Below are 15,758 nucleotides of genomic sequence, written 5' to 3'. Positions count from 1 at the left end.
CCCAGACGTCCGTAACTCAGAAGACTACAACTTTGATTTGAATATCTACCTATGAATTTAGACCAGATCAATACTCTCTGACTCATACATCACGAATTCTTAAACAAATAATAAAACTAAAATGGATGTTTATATGGAATATGACACATTCTGCACAACAACCTAAACAATTCTAAGGCTGCCTACTTTTCTAGTTTTTAAACCAAAAGAATTGAAATAGTGGGAAGTTTGGTCAAGTTTGTTAAACACTCATGATGGTCTTTGACTCATTGCTCATAAACATGATCGAGCATGATACTTTACAGAGGATATAAAATGAGTCTTGGGGAATGAGAAGAGATACAGAGAAAAATATTACTCCATACTATTTTCATTCTTACTCCGTTCGTACGTTTCGAAGTTTAAATTTAAGTATTAGTTCGAGTGTTATAATTAACATTGTACGGGTGCTGAATTTGAAGTTTTCTACCGCGTTGAATTAATGGAAGCTAAGAACTTTTGTGTAAGTTTTGTTTATCCTTTTACTGTGTCTAGTAACTAATTTGTTATTATGCTTATTTAACCTAAGTAGTTATTATGTTTGACTAAAAATAGGAAATAGGTTGATTTAATTTGTACAACGATTAATATTTAGATAAAGAACGACTTTAAGGGAGATTGGAGTTTTAACTATTAATGGGTATGGTAAAATAATTAAGTGACAACTTTAAAATAATTAAGTGACAACTTTTTAAACTACTACTATTAATAATTCACTATATGTATAAATAATCACATACGTTGATCGGACATGGAAGACGGGTTATTTATATATATATGGAAATTATTCACTAAAACAGACATGTGAATGGATTAATGGTTAAAAGACTAGTTAAAATTAAGGTGGGTTACATTTAGTGACAACTGGTGTAATTATTGACATACGTGACAACCGCGTCAAACCATCTAAATAGTAATTAGTTAGAATATTTAACTGTGGTTACAAGATAGAATGACGAGGACACTCACATTTGATGCTTGTAATTATAGGACTGCGATGGACAACTCCAGGTGGACATATTAAATATTCTACGGGTGCAAGGAAAATTAACCCAGGGCAAAAAAAAGTAAAAAAGTAAAAGTCAAACATCATAACTACGGAAGTTAAATAAGCATAATACTCTTTTTATTGTATTTTTATCTCGTTTAGTTAAAGTAATATTTATTTACCGCAGTAATTTTTATTTACTTCATTGCTATAATCTAGTTTAAATTTATTATCTTGTGGTTTAAATTAAAAAGAAAAGCTAAAAAGACAAACCGGTCGTTAAACAGTAAATCCCCCAAAGTTACTAAAATTAATATAGATTACCAACTCTAACTTAATTACTTAATTTACCTAGTTAACCCTAGTAGAGCACCCAATAAAAGTGTCCACGGATCGACCTCCCGGACTTTACCCTAGCTATATTACTATACGATAGGTATACTTGCCTATTGTGTTTTAGTTTAATTTAGGTAATTTTCTGTAGTAAATAATAAAAAACTGATAACCGTTTCATACACCCTAGAAAACACATCAAGTTTTTGGCGCCGCTGCAGGGGACACTTTTTGTGTCTTCACAGAGTACATCAGTAGTTAAGTTAGAATTTGTAATAAAAATAATTTTTAGATAGTTTTAGTTAGTACTTAATAAATAAATAAAATAAAAATAAAAAAAATAAAATACAATCTGTGTTGAAACTAGCTTTTTGGAAGTAATTGATGTCCATGGAATATGTTGACTTGTGACTAGCTCCTCATGTGACTTGGTATAAAAAATCTGTTTTTTTCCTCCTATCATTCTAAAAAAATAAAAGTTAGATGAGATAAAAGTAATAAAAAAAGGTCACAAAACCGGGGAAAAAAATGTGTGTAAACTAGTTGTCTTAGGGAATTTTTTGATTAGTGTGGTTGTTGAAAAAATTTATTGTCATTTTTCACTTGTTTAGGAATTTTAAATTCTTTTATGAATTGAATTTTTATTAGTTTTGTTTTATATTTAAATTATATTTTTCTTTTTAGACATATTTTTAATTTTATAAAACTTAAAACCACAAAAGTACAAGAAAGACAAGGCTACAAAGAGCAAACAGCTCGTTTTAACGAGCTTCGAACTGTACGATCTGACAACTTCAATTTTTGGTAATGTTGAGGGTTAATTATTTTTATTATTAATTACTTAGGGTTGAATTGAGTTATTATATTATAATTATATAGTTAGGTTTTTAATTATCTTAATTATTTAGATAATTTTAAGTTTTAGTTTTTATTATAGTTAAGTTTAGCTTTTATTAGTCTTATTTTAATTTTTATCAAACTTGAAAAAAAAATACTCGTAGTTAATATAGTACTGTAACCAAACTATACTAAGTATTGAAGTATATAAATAAATCAAGAAGGTGCCAATCTCTTTTGGGGTTTTGTTGACGACAAATAACCAAGAAAGGAGGAGGCAAGTTTTCAAGTTGGTGTACGGTGGGCCTGCTAATAACAATTACATCAATTAACCACTCACTCTGCTTCTTTGTCTTTAGCAATTGTTATTATTATTATTATTTTATTTATTTATTGTGTAATGGAACCAGCTAACATTCCCATCTAACTTTCAAATTCTAAAATACTATTTTAACTAGTTTAATTAAATATGGTTAAATAATTAGTACTATAAATTAATCAGGGTTAGAATTTTTAATTAGTTTTAATTAATTAGATATTTTAAATTTTTTATTATTAAAATATAGAAAATAATAATAGAATTTTTAAATTAATAAATTAGTAATTTTTATAAGTTTTAGATAATTCTTAGTTATAATAGGTTACGTAGTGAATGCACCGAGCAAGACGTTCACCACCTTTTATACGTTCACCACCTGTAACTCGATCAAGACATCTAGCCAATATTGTCGCCGTTGATTTTTCTTTAGAATCATCATCAAGTCGAACAAGTACTCCAAATCAAATTTTTGATAATCCAATTTTTGAAACCAACTTCACAATTGAGGACCCGGAGGATATTCAAGGACAATTTAGAGATCCTGAACCTCTAATCATTCCTCCTGAACCACTAATCATTCAACCGGAGGTTGTCGAAGAAATAAGCATTAAATCAGAATCTTCTAGTGATTCAGAGCCAACTATTTCAAATATGGGAGACACGGATCCCCAAAGTATGGAAGACCGAATGAGAGCCACACGCACAGGCCAAGGTCACGTCATTACTCAACCAGACATTAATGCGCCAGATTATGAAATCAAAGGACAAATCCTACACATGGTAACTAATCAGTGCCAATTTAGTGGTACTCCAAAAGAAGATCCAAACGAACATCTTCGAACCTTTGATAGGATATGTACTCTATTTAAATTCAGAGAAGTTGAGGATGAACAGATCTATCTCATGTTATTTCCCTGGACTTTAAAGGGAGAAGCCAAAGATTGGTTAGAATCGTTACCTGAAGGAGCGATTGATACATGTGATGTCTTAGTTGAGAAATTTCTTAAGAGATTCTTTCCGGCATCTAAAGCCGTGACACTTCAAGGAGAAATTATTACATTCGCGCAAAAGCCAAACGAAACATTATATGAGGCGTGGACAAGATTCGGAAAGTTGTTGAGAGGATGTCCTCAGCATGGTTTAGACACTTATCAAATAGTGCAAATATTCTACCACGGATGCGACGTTGCTACAAGAAAATACATCGACACAGTAGCTGGTGGTTCCATTATGAAGAAAACCGCAACTGAAGCTCACAAAATTATTGATAACACTGCCTCCCACTCACATGAGTGGCACCAGGAAAAAGATATCCTTCAATCATCTAAAGCGGCTAGAGCCGATTCTAGCCAAGACTTTGATTCCATTTCCGCAAAGTTAGATGCTTTCGAGAGATGAATGGAAAGGATGACTAAATATATTCACCCCATACGAATTAGTTGTGAGCAGTGTGGAGGACCACATTTGATGAAAGATTGTTTTGGTGTTGAGCAAACGATGGAACAACGTGAGAATGTTTCCTACATGAACCAAAGTTCGGGAAATAATTATCAAAATAATTATCAACCGCCAAGGAATAATTTCAACCGACCTTACGACACCCCATACAATCCAAATGGGCCCAAAAATAACTCGTATAACCAACAAGGTCCTAGCAATTAGCAAAGACCCGGTTTTCTTAATAAGCCACCACAAGCCGACGAGAAAAAGCCAAACCTGGAGGAAATGATGGCAAAGCTCATGGAATCCCAAGCACAGTTTGTTGCATCTCAAAAACAAACTAGTGAACAAAACTCGCAATTATTCAGACACCAACAAGCTTCTATCCAAAACTTGGAACAAGAAGTAAGTAACTTAGCAAGGTTAATTGGTGAAAGAAAGCCAGGGAGTTTACTGAGCGACGTGAATACCAACCCTCGAAATGAAGCAGCCAAAGCAATTACCACCCGAAGTGGTTTGATGCTTACGCCACCTGTTATACCAGTAATTTCTGACTATCCTGTTCCATCACCACAACCAGAACCAGAGAAGGCGACTGAACCAGTAATTGAGAAAGCCAATGAACAACAAGCAGAAATCCCAGAAGGTTCAGTACGACCTAAACCATATGTTAAACCATATCAACCACCGCTTCCTTACCCGAGCAAACAAAGAAAAGAAAGACTCGAAGCCGAACAGTCAAAGTTTCTTGACATGTTCAAACAAATAAACGTCAATCTTCTTTTCATCGATGTAATTTCAGGAATGCCAAGATATGCGAAGTTTTTGAAAGACCTGATCACAAACAGAAAGAAAATGGAAGAACTTTCAGTTGTCACAATGAATGATGCATGTTCGGCAGTATTATTGAACAAGATACCCGAAAAACTCTCCGACCCCGGAAGTTTCACAATTCCATGTTTAATGGGTAGTCTTGATTCAATAAGAGCATTAGCAGACTTAGGTGCTAGTATTAACTTAATGCCTTATTCATTATACGTTAAACTAAGCCTTGAAGAGTTAAAACCAACACGAATGAGCATACAACTAGCTGATCGATTAATCAAATATCCTAGCGGGATAATGGAGAATATGCTAGTTAAAGTTGGTACTTTAGTATTCCCAGCAGATTTTGTGATTCTGGATATGGAAGAAGATTCTCGAGTTCCTCTTATCTTAGGAAGACCATTCTTAAACACGGCTAGAGAAATAATAGACGTGTTTGGTAAGAAATTGACCCTAAGTATAGATGACGAGAGTGTGACCTTTTCTGTTGATAAGGCCATGCAACAACCTCAATCTACAGATGACGCATGCTATTATATGCAAACTATATATGAACATCAAGAATTGTTACAAGAATTTCCAGAATTACAAAGAACGGGCGAATGTTCTTTAGGAGAAGGAACAGAACCAATTGATGAAGCTGAATTATTAGCTACACTCATGGCTAATGAATACGAACCAATAACAGAAGAACTTAAAGTTCTGAAAGAGGAAGACAGATACAGGTACAAATCATCGATTGAAGAACCACCAACATTGGAATTAAAGCCACTTCTAAACCATTTGGAATAAGCATATTTGCATGGTGAATCTCAATTACATGTAATCATCTCATCCTCCCTTTCTGAAAACGAAAAATCTCGATTGATTTTCGTGTTAAAAGCCCACAAACTAGCTATTGCATGGAAGATCCAAGATATCAAGGGTATAAGTCCTTCATATTGTACACACAAAATTCTCATGGAAGATGATTTCAAAACTTGTGTGCAACGTCAACGAAAACTAAACCCTAACATGCAAGATGTGGTGAAGAAAGAGATAATTAAACTACTTGATGCAGGTTTAATTTATCCCATCTCTGATAGTCCATGGGTAAGCCCGGTGCAATGCGTACCTAAGAATGGTGGCATTACTATGATCACAAATGAAAAAGATGAGCTTATTCCTACTCGGACTGTAACTGGATGGCGTGTTTGCATTGATTATAGAAAATTAAATGACACCACCAGAAAAGATCATTTTCCCTTACCTTTCATCGATCAAATGTTGGAAAGGTTAGCAGGAAACAGTTACTATTGTTTCCTTGATGGTTTTTTAGGGTATTTTCAAATTCCAATCGCACCCGAAGACCAAGAGAAAACCACCTTCACATGCCCATATGGAACTTTTGCGTATAAACGCATGCCATTCGGACTTTGCAATGCCCCTGCAACCTTTCAAAGGTGCATGATGGCGATTTTCTATGATATGATAGAAGAATGCATGGAAGTTTTCATGGACGAATTTTCAGTCTTCGGTGACTCTTTTGAGTCGTGTCTTTCAAATCTTGAACGAATGCTTATTAGATGCGAGAAATTAAATCTAGTGCTTAACTGGGAGAAATGTCATTTCATGGTTAAAGAAGACATCGTTCTAGGTCATAAAATCTTAAGTGAAGGAATTGAAGTGGATAAAGCAAAAGTTGATGTAATTATTAAACTTTCACATCCTACCAATGTTAAAGGAGTTAGGAGTTTTCTAGGGCATGCCGGTTTTTACCGACGATTCATTAAAGATTTTTCTAAAATTGCCACTCCAATGAACAAACTCCTCGAAAAAGATAATCCATTTATCTTCTCAGACAAATGTATTAAATCTTTCAACATTCTCAAATAAAAGCTCACCAATGCACCATTCATGATAGCTCCAAATTGGGCCCTTCCATTTGAGCTCATGTGCGATGCAAGTGATTTTGCAATAGGAGCCGTTTTAGGTTAAAGGATAGAAAAACGATTTAAACCTATTTACTATGCTAGTAAGACTTTACAAGGAGCACAAACGAACTATACAACCACTGAAAAGGAACTTCTTGCTATAGTCTTTTCTTTTGATAAATTTTGATCATATCTTGTTCTAGTAAAAACGGTTGTCTATACCGACCATTCTGCTCTTAAGTACTTGTTTTCAAAACAAGATGCTAAACCATGCTTAATTCGTTGGATCTTGCTCTTGCAAGAGTTTGACATCGAAATCCGAGATAAAAAGGGAGCAGAAAATCTTGCCGTCGATCATCTTTCACGCCTTGAGAACCCTGAGCTAGAAACTCTCGATGAATCCGCGATATAGGATGACTTTCATGACGAACATCTTATGAAGATCGAGAGTGATGAAATACCATGGTTCGCACCAATTGCGAACTATTTGGTATGTGGATTTCTTGAAAAGGGAATGTCGTATTAAAAACGAAAGAAATTCTTCAGCGACATTAAATACTACTTTTGGAAGGATCCACATCTATTTAAAAATTGTCACGATAGAGTAATACGTAGGTGTGTATTCGGGAATGAAGCTAGACAAATCTTACTCCATTGTCACACACGACCTACAGGAGGGAATTACGGACCTCAACTCACTGGAAGAAAGGTCTACGAGGCTGGATTCTATTGGCCTTCTATTTTCAAGGATGCCCATCTTCTCTGTAAATCCTGTGATGCATGTCAAAGGGTCAGGAGAATAAGTCAACGCGATGAGATGCCACAAAATGTCATTCAAGTTTGCGAAGTTTTCGACATTTAGGGCATTGACTTCGTGGGCCCTTTTCCAAAATCTCATAATAATCTCTACATACTCGTTGCTATTGATTATGTGTCTAAATGGGCGGAAGCGCAAGCTCTCCCAACAAATGATGCACGAGTTGTAGTCAACTTTTTGAAACGTCTTTTTGCACGGTTTGGAACACCGAAAGCTTTGATAAGTGATCGGGGTACACATTTTTGCAACGCTCAACTTGAGAAAGTTCTTAAAAGATATGGGGTAACTCATAAGATATCAATAGCTTATCATCCACAAACAAGTGGACAAGTTGAGAACACTAACCGAGCATTAAAACGCATTCTAGAGAAAACTGTAGGTGCAAATCCAAAGGAGTGGTCCATGAAATTGGAGGATGCTCTTTGGGCCTTTCGAATGGCCTATAAAACTCTAATTGTAACCACACCTTTTCGACTCATTTACAGAAAAGCATGTCATCTCTCGGTTGAAATCGAGCACTAAGCATTTTGGGCTCTTAAGACATGTAATCTTGATTTGCACGAAGCAGGACGATTACGTTTGTAAGACCCGATTATTTATTTTACAGAAGTGTATTAGAGTGCATGAAGTGTGGGGAAAATTGTGTGAGTAAACCGAAGACATAACCTGTTCAGCCCTTCGTGCGCGCCGCGCATGGGTAATGGTGCGCGCTGCGCACTGTCCCTGCGACAGAACCCCAGATTTTCTGTTTTGAGTTTAATGAAGGGCATTATGGTCTTTTCACTTGAGGGTCGGTTTTAGGCCACAAAGGCAGATTGGTGGACTCTTTCAAGTCCACAATCTTATCTTCATCTCTTCCACACACTCTCAAACCCTAGAGTGAGAAATAGAGCTTAGAGAGAGAAAGCTTCATTTGGGGAAGAAGGAGCTTGAATCAAACGAAGTTGCAAGTGTTAAAGTTGTTCACCTTATTCACGGCTACGTTGTGGTGGTATTGGTAAGCTCTAACTCCGAGTTTTCATAGTTTGATTTAGTGTTCATAATTGGGGTTTTGAAATGGGTGTTCTTGAAATAAACTCATTAGTTGTTAATTGGATGTTTGAGCTAGTAAATGGTGTTAATAACCATTGTTGGTTGGTTTGGGTTTGTTAATGAAGATGATTAGTTGTTAATCATGTTTGGTTGTTGGAATCACTAGTTAATTAAGATTATAAGTGATTAGAAGTGTAAACTTGCAAATGGGTGTTGACTTGAGTTTGGGTCAAAATGGATTTTTGTGTCCTAATGATGCAAGTAAGTGTTTTGATGTTGAACCTTGAGCATAAGGGGGTGTTTGAACATAATCATTAGTTAATTTTGATTATGGGTGTTTTGGGCGAGTTTTGACTTAGTCAAAGTGATGCATGTGCAAATGGGTCGATATTGCACTTATGGTGTTTTGTGTATAAGCTAGTGTATTTAGCTTATTCAGTTGTAAATTACTTAGGTGATTTGCAACGGACGATTAGGAGCTCAAGCGGAAGTTGCCTTACTTGAAATCAAGGTGAGTGGAATATTTATACATGTATGTATGTGGTTTATTTACTCGTACGCGATGTGGGCCTTTGGCGCCACATCGTGAGTGTTGGGCGTTATGTCACAAGTTGGTGGCTTATTTGGTATTCGGGTGAAGAGAACTATGGGTCGGTAGTATCTCGCTAGGTGTCTCACTAGTCGGTGACACCTCTTGGAGGTTTACAAGTCGGTGACCTCATATGTATTGACGAGTGGTGCACTATTCGGTGACACCCCATAGTGTTCACAAGTCGGTGACACTTGGTGGTACTTCACAAGTCGGTGATGCCACATGGCGTTCACGAGGCGGTGACCCATAAGTAATAGTGGTGATTCACAAGTCGGTGACACCTTATGATGATTCACAAGTCGGTGACATTTCTTAGTGATCACAAGTCGGTGACACTAGGTGGGGCTTCACAAGTCGGTGATGCTACATGGTGATTCACAAGTCGGTGACACCATATGACGAGTCACAAGTCGGTGACATGGTACGAGTGAGACTCGATGATCTTAGTCGGCTACAAGTCGGTAGTAGTAAGCGGTGAACGGTTAGCGTGTTTATGCCCTTTTATGTTTAGTATATTATCGTGTTGAATTATATACTAACGTTGTTGCTAGTCATGTGTTTGTTGATGCTAACTCGTTTGTTCGTTGTATGTAATGGTTTTGTAGGTGGATGCGTGTAGGTAAATTACATATGTATATGTATAAGTATTGCATTCACTAAACATTAGCTTACCCTCTCGTTGTTTACCATTTTATAGGTTCCGGCGTGGATAAGGGTAAGGGCATTCGTTCGGACTAGAGATCCCGCTTGATGCTAGGGGACGCTTTTGGCTTTAGTAGCTCTTGGAGTTTGACCGATAGTTGGGTAGTTTAATCCCAAACGCCATGCTCATTGTGTAGTTTGGAACTTAAACTTTTTGGTGGTCAAAACTCTAAACTTGTATTAAACTTGTATTTTGGGTCGTGTGGGCCCCGCTTGTAAAACATCGTTTTATGTTTGATTCGTGTTAGTTTTACATATATAAGTTTGCCGTGAAAAGCGTTCGGTCTAAATATGTCGGGAAGTGGTCCATCTTTTTACGAGTTAAAAACAGTTTGATCAGAGCCTGGAACGCCTTGTGCGCGCCGCGCACTTTCAGTGGAGCGAGCCGCGCACCACACCTGAGCAGCAGTTTAAATTTTTTTTTTGGGACTGTTTTTGGTCGGTTATCGGTTTGGGTTGTTACAAGTGGTATCAGAGCATGGTCTAAGGGATTTAGGTGACTTGAGATAGGCGCCTAGACTTAGACTTTTGTGTGTGCTATTATGCGGGACTTGTAGGATTGCGGGTCGGTTCGGGATTTAGTTAGTGCCTTAGAGAATGGGTGAACTAGCTATGTATTGATTATGTTGTTATTAATCGTGTTGTTTGCGTTGAATATCTAGCAAGATAATTGTTGTATTCATGAGCTCAGCATGGCGAGTGAGCATAATAATGCTTCGCGACCATTATTACGGTTGCAAGCCAAGTCATGCAAGTGATGTACAACAAGTGTTGAACTAGATGGGATGTACGAACTGTGGCATATTATATGTTTGTGAACGATTGATCGTGGTGGTGTGTGTAAGTTATTCATGTTGTGTTCCTAACCGAGTTCATTTCTTAGAATGACTACAAGGAGCAAACAAGCCAACGAAGATCAAGACGAAGACGTTGAGTTCACGGCTAAGGTTGAGGCCATCTTTAAACGTCAAAAAGCGGAGTTTCTCGAGGATTTTAGAAAAGTTTTTCGGGAATCGGTTGATGGGCAATTAACCGATCTAATTGATGAAAGGGTGAAGGTCGCAATCGAGGAAGCGCTTGATGCTAGAAATATTTATCCCCGAGGCGAAGGGAGTGAAGGAAATGGGAGGCGGGACTTCCATTACAAAAACTTCAAGGATGCACAACCTCCTATGTTTAATGGGGTAAGGGATCCGTTGAAGAGTACATGTTGGGTTTCAGACATCGAGGGGGCTTTCCGTACTAGTGAATGTCCTCCTGAGAAGAAAACGAGGTACGGTTCTAGTATGTTACGTGAAGAAGCCAAGTTGTGGTGGGATGACAAGATTCAATTGTATGGCGAGGAACAATGTATGAGCTTGTCATGGGATGAGTTCAAAAAGGAGTTCTTTGATGAATACCGAACTTCTTCCGACCTTGATAGAATCCGGGACGAGTTACACAATTTGCGACAAGGTTCGATGGACTTGGTTACTCTCAAGTCTACCTTCTTGGCAAAGACTCGTTTTTGTCCGGAGTATGTTGGTGATGATCACAAGTTGATGAAAGATTTCTATCGTACCATGAATGACGAGTTGAAGGGTAAGATTAGTCGGGGAATGGCTAAGTCTTTTGAAGAGTTGTTTGAGTTGGCGCGGGGTTTCGAACCGGAGGTGTCAAAGCCAAGTGTGTCCGATGTTAGTAAACGGAAGTTCGAAGCGGCGACGTTTTCGAACAAGAAGAGTAAAAGCGCTACCGAAGGTGTCAGAAGCTTAAAGATGAATGACACAGGTGGTTCTAAATTCGCGTGTTATAATTGTGGGCAAACGGGGCATAAGTCTCGTGATTGTCCGTCGGGTAAGGTCACATGTTTTAAGTGCCGGAAGGAGGGACACCGGAAGTCGGAATGTCCCGAGTGGAATAGTGACAGAGCGCGAAAATCTAGCGACGCTTGATTCAGGTACTATTCGATTTTAGTACTATCTTTATGCGGGTGATTTTAGATAATGACTGAGTTTATCCATGTGTTGTAGTGACTAGCTAGGTCGAGTTAGTCCATTGCGGTTTGATTAGCCATGTCGGGTTAATCAATTGGATGTTGGATGTTGACCGAGGCGGGTTAACCAAGTGAGTTTAACTAACCGGGTCGGGTTAATCAATTAAATGATAAGTGTTGACCGAGTCGGGTTGACCTAGTGTGTTTGACTTAACCAAGTCTGGTTAATCAATTGTTGTTAGGCGTTGACCGGGGCGGGTTGACTAAGGGTATTTGACTAACCGAGCCGGGTTAATCAAATTGTTTTTAGAGGATTAACCAAGTCGGGTTGACCGAGATAGTTTGACTAACCAAGTCGGGTTAATCAATAAGTTGTTGGGAGTGTTGACCAAGTCGGGTTGACCAAGTGAGTTTGACTTAACCAAGTCGGGTTAATCAATTTGGTGATAAGTGTTGATCGAGGCGGGTTGACCGAGCGTATTTGACTAACCGGGTCGGGTTAATTAATTCTTGTTAAGGGTTGGCCGAGGTAGGTTGACCGGGCGAGTTGGAGGCCTAACCGAGTCGGGTGAAATCGTGATTTGATTAGAGGGTTACTTGTTTTGCGCTCCATAAGGTTTAGCGTAGTAATGGTATGCCGTTCGAGAGGCGTTCACGTTGACTTTGTATGTGTGCGAGTATAGTCATGGTGGTTGACTATCTTTGTTTGTGTGTAAGTGACCGCGTTAACGGTCGAGACGGTACGGGTAGGGTATAAGTCTTGGTGGCACCAAGCATCGCCATTGTAAGTGAAAGTTTGCTAGGCCTGCTTTGTCTCCTAGGTAGATCTCGACTAGCAGTTGATTGCTAGGGAGTTGTGGCATTGAGCCGTAATGTTCATTGGGTTTGGGTGACTTCGAATAGTCAAGTGTCATATAACACCGAGGATGGACCCCGAAAGGGGCAAGTGAATGAGACTCGGTGGTAGTAATGGGAGTTGCATAACACTACGTCAGGTGCCCTCCATATACCTGCAAGTGGAATGCTTCACTCCGGTGGTGTGATTACTTTGTACTTGGGTACCGGTGAGGAAACCCGAAGGTACGATCATGGTTTATTGCGACGACTAGCGGGCGTTGACGTTTAGCCGATTCGGAAAGACTAGGTTCGAGTATCTTGTGGTAAGTCCGCAGAAAATTTTGAGTATGACCGACGTTGGTACCGGTCATGTATGTTGTGGAATGCTGAAATTTCGCAAGGTATTATCATCTTGACGATGATAAGGTAGGGTTAAAACCCTAAGTGGGGGAGTATGTACACGGAGGGTACGATGCTTCTTTGGTTTGGTAGGCGTGTTTGAGCCATTTGCCGTAAGTTATCTCATTTTGAGAGCCAACTAGAGACGTAGAGTGTTAGTTTGGACTGTCTCATGTAGGGGCATGTTAGGATAGAGTGCATTCGGGAACGAACTCTCTAGAGTATTGGCGATGGGCGTTAGAACTCTAAGTCGTGAGTTGGAGTATGCCAAGGAAATCATGAAGGTTAATTGTGCAATTGGAACGTTGCATGGTGGTAAAGTGTGATCGATAGGATGCACGGTGGCCTCAAAGGTTCCGAGATTGTGTGAGAACTCGAAGACTCGTGGAAAATGAGTTGTTTTCGTTCGCGATGAGGTTTATATCGTGAGGACGCAATCCAATTTAAGTGGGGGAGAGTTGTAAGACCCGATTATTTATTTTACAGAAGTGTATTAGAGTGCATGAAGTGTGGGGAAAATTGTGTGAGTAAACCGAAGACAGAACCTGTTCAGCCCTTCGTGCGCGCCGCGCAGGGGTAATGGTGCGCGCCGCGCACTGTCCCTGCGATAGAACCCCAGTTTTTCTGTTTTGAGTTTAATGAAGGGCATTATGGTCTTTTCACTTGAGGGTCGGTTTTAGGCCACAAAGGCAGATTGGTGGACTCTTTCAAGTCCACAATCTTATCTTCATCTCTTCCACACACTCTCAAACCCTAGAGTGAGAAATAGAGCTTAGAGAGAGAAAGCTTCATTTGGGGAAGAAGGAGCTTGAATCAAACGAAGTTGCAAGTGTTAAAGTTGTTCACCTTGTTCACGGCTACGTTGTGGTGGTATTGGTAAGCTCTAACTCCGAGTTTTCATAGTTTGATTTAGTGTTCATAATTGGGGTTTTGAAATGGGTGTTCTTGAAATAAACCCATTAGTTGTTAATTGGATGTTTGAGCTAGTAAATGGTGTTAATAACCATTGTTGGTTGGTTTGGGTTTGCTAATGAAGATGATTAGTTGTTAATCATGTTTGGTTGTTGGAATCACTAGTTAATTAAGATTATAAGTGATTAGAAGTGTAAACTTGCAAATGGGTGTTGACTTGAGTTTGGGTCAAAATGGATTTTTGTGTCCTAATGATGCAAGTAAGTGTTTTGATGTTGAACCTTGAGCGTAAGGGGGTGTTTGAACATAATCATTAGTTAATTTTGATTATGGGTGTTTTGGGCGAGTTTTGACTTAGTCAAAGTGATGCATGTGCAAATGGGTCGATATTGCACTTATGGTGTTTTGTGTATAAGCTAGTGTATTTAGCTTATTCGGTTGTAAATTACTTAGGTGATTTGTATCGGACGATTAAGAGCTCAAGCGGAAGTTGCCTTACTTGAAATCAAGGTGAGTGGAATATTTATACATGTATGTATGTGGTTTATTTACTCGTACGCGATGTGGGCCTTTGGCGCCACATCGTGAGTGTTGGGCGTTATGTCACAAGTTGGTGGCTTATTTGGTATTCGGGTGAAGAGAACTACGGGTCGGTAGTATCTCGCTAGGTGTCTCACGAGTCGGTGACACCTCTTGGAGGTTTACAAGTCGGTGACCTCATATGTATTGACGGGTGGTGCACTAGTCGGTGACACCCCATAGTGTTCACAAGTCGGTGACACTTGGTGGTACTTCACAAGTCGATGATGCCACATGGCGTTCACGAGGCGGTGACCCATAAGTAATAGTGGTGATTCACAAGTCGGTGACACCTTATGATGAGTTACAAGTCGGTGACATTTCTTAGTGATCACAAGTCGGTGACACTAGGTGGGGCTTCACAAGTCGGTGATGCTACATGGTGATTCACAAGTCGGTGACACCATATGACGAGTCACAAGTCGGTGACATGGTACGAGTGAGACTCGATGATCTTGGTCGGCTACAAGTCGGTAGAAGTAAGCGGTGAACGGTTAGCGTGTTTATGCCCTTTTATGTTTAGTATATTATCGTGTTGAATTATATACTAACGTTGTTGCTAGTCGTGTGTTTGTTGATGCTAACTCGTTTGTTCGTTGTATGTAATGGTTTTGTAGGTGGATGCGTGTAGGTAAATTACATATGTATATGTATAAGTATTGTATTCACTAAGCATTAGCTTACCCTCTCGTTGTTTACCATTTTATAAGTTCCGGCGTGGATAAGGGTAAGGGCATTCGTTCGGACTAGAGATCTCGCTTGATGCTAGGGGACGCTTTTAGCTTTAGTAGCTCTTGGAGTTTGACCGATAGTTGGGTAGTTTAATCTAAAACGCCATGCTCATTGTGTAGTTTGGAACTTAAACTTTTTGGTGGTCGAAACTCTAAACTTGTATTAAACTTGTATTTTGGGTCGTGTGGGCCCCGCTTGTAAAACATCATTTTATGTTTGATTCGTGTTAGTTTTACATATATAAGTTTGCCGTGAAAAGCGTTCGGTCTAAATATGTCGGGAAGTGGTCCATCTTTTTACGAGTTAAAAACAGTTTGATCAGAGCCTGGAACGCCTTGTACGCGCCGCGCACTTTCAGTGGAGCGCGCCGCGCACCACACCTGAGCAGCAGTTTAAATTTTTTTTTGGGACTGTTTTTGGTCGGTTATCGGTTTGGGTTGTTACAACGTTTAAGCCAGCTGAACGAATTAGATGAGTTAAGACATGA

This window comes from Rutidosis leptorrhynchoides, chromosome 1 (assembly GCF_046630445.1).
Source record: "Rutidosis leptorrhynchoides isolate AG116_Rl617_1_P2 chromosome 1, CSIRO_AGI_Rlap_v1, whole genome shotgun sequence".
In the NCBI taxonomy this organism is placed as follows: domain Eukaryota; kingdom Viridiplantae; phylum Streptophyta; class Magnoliopsida; order Asterales; family Asteraceae; genus Rutidosis; species Rutidosis leptorrhynchoides.
The sequence above is the reverse complement of the archived record's forward strand: the minus strand, read 5'-3'. Positions refer to the sequence as shown.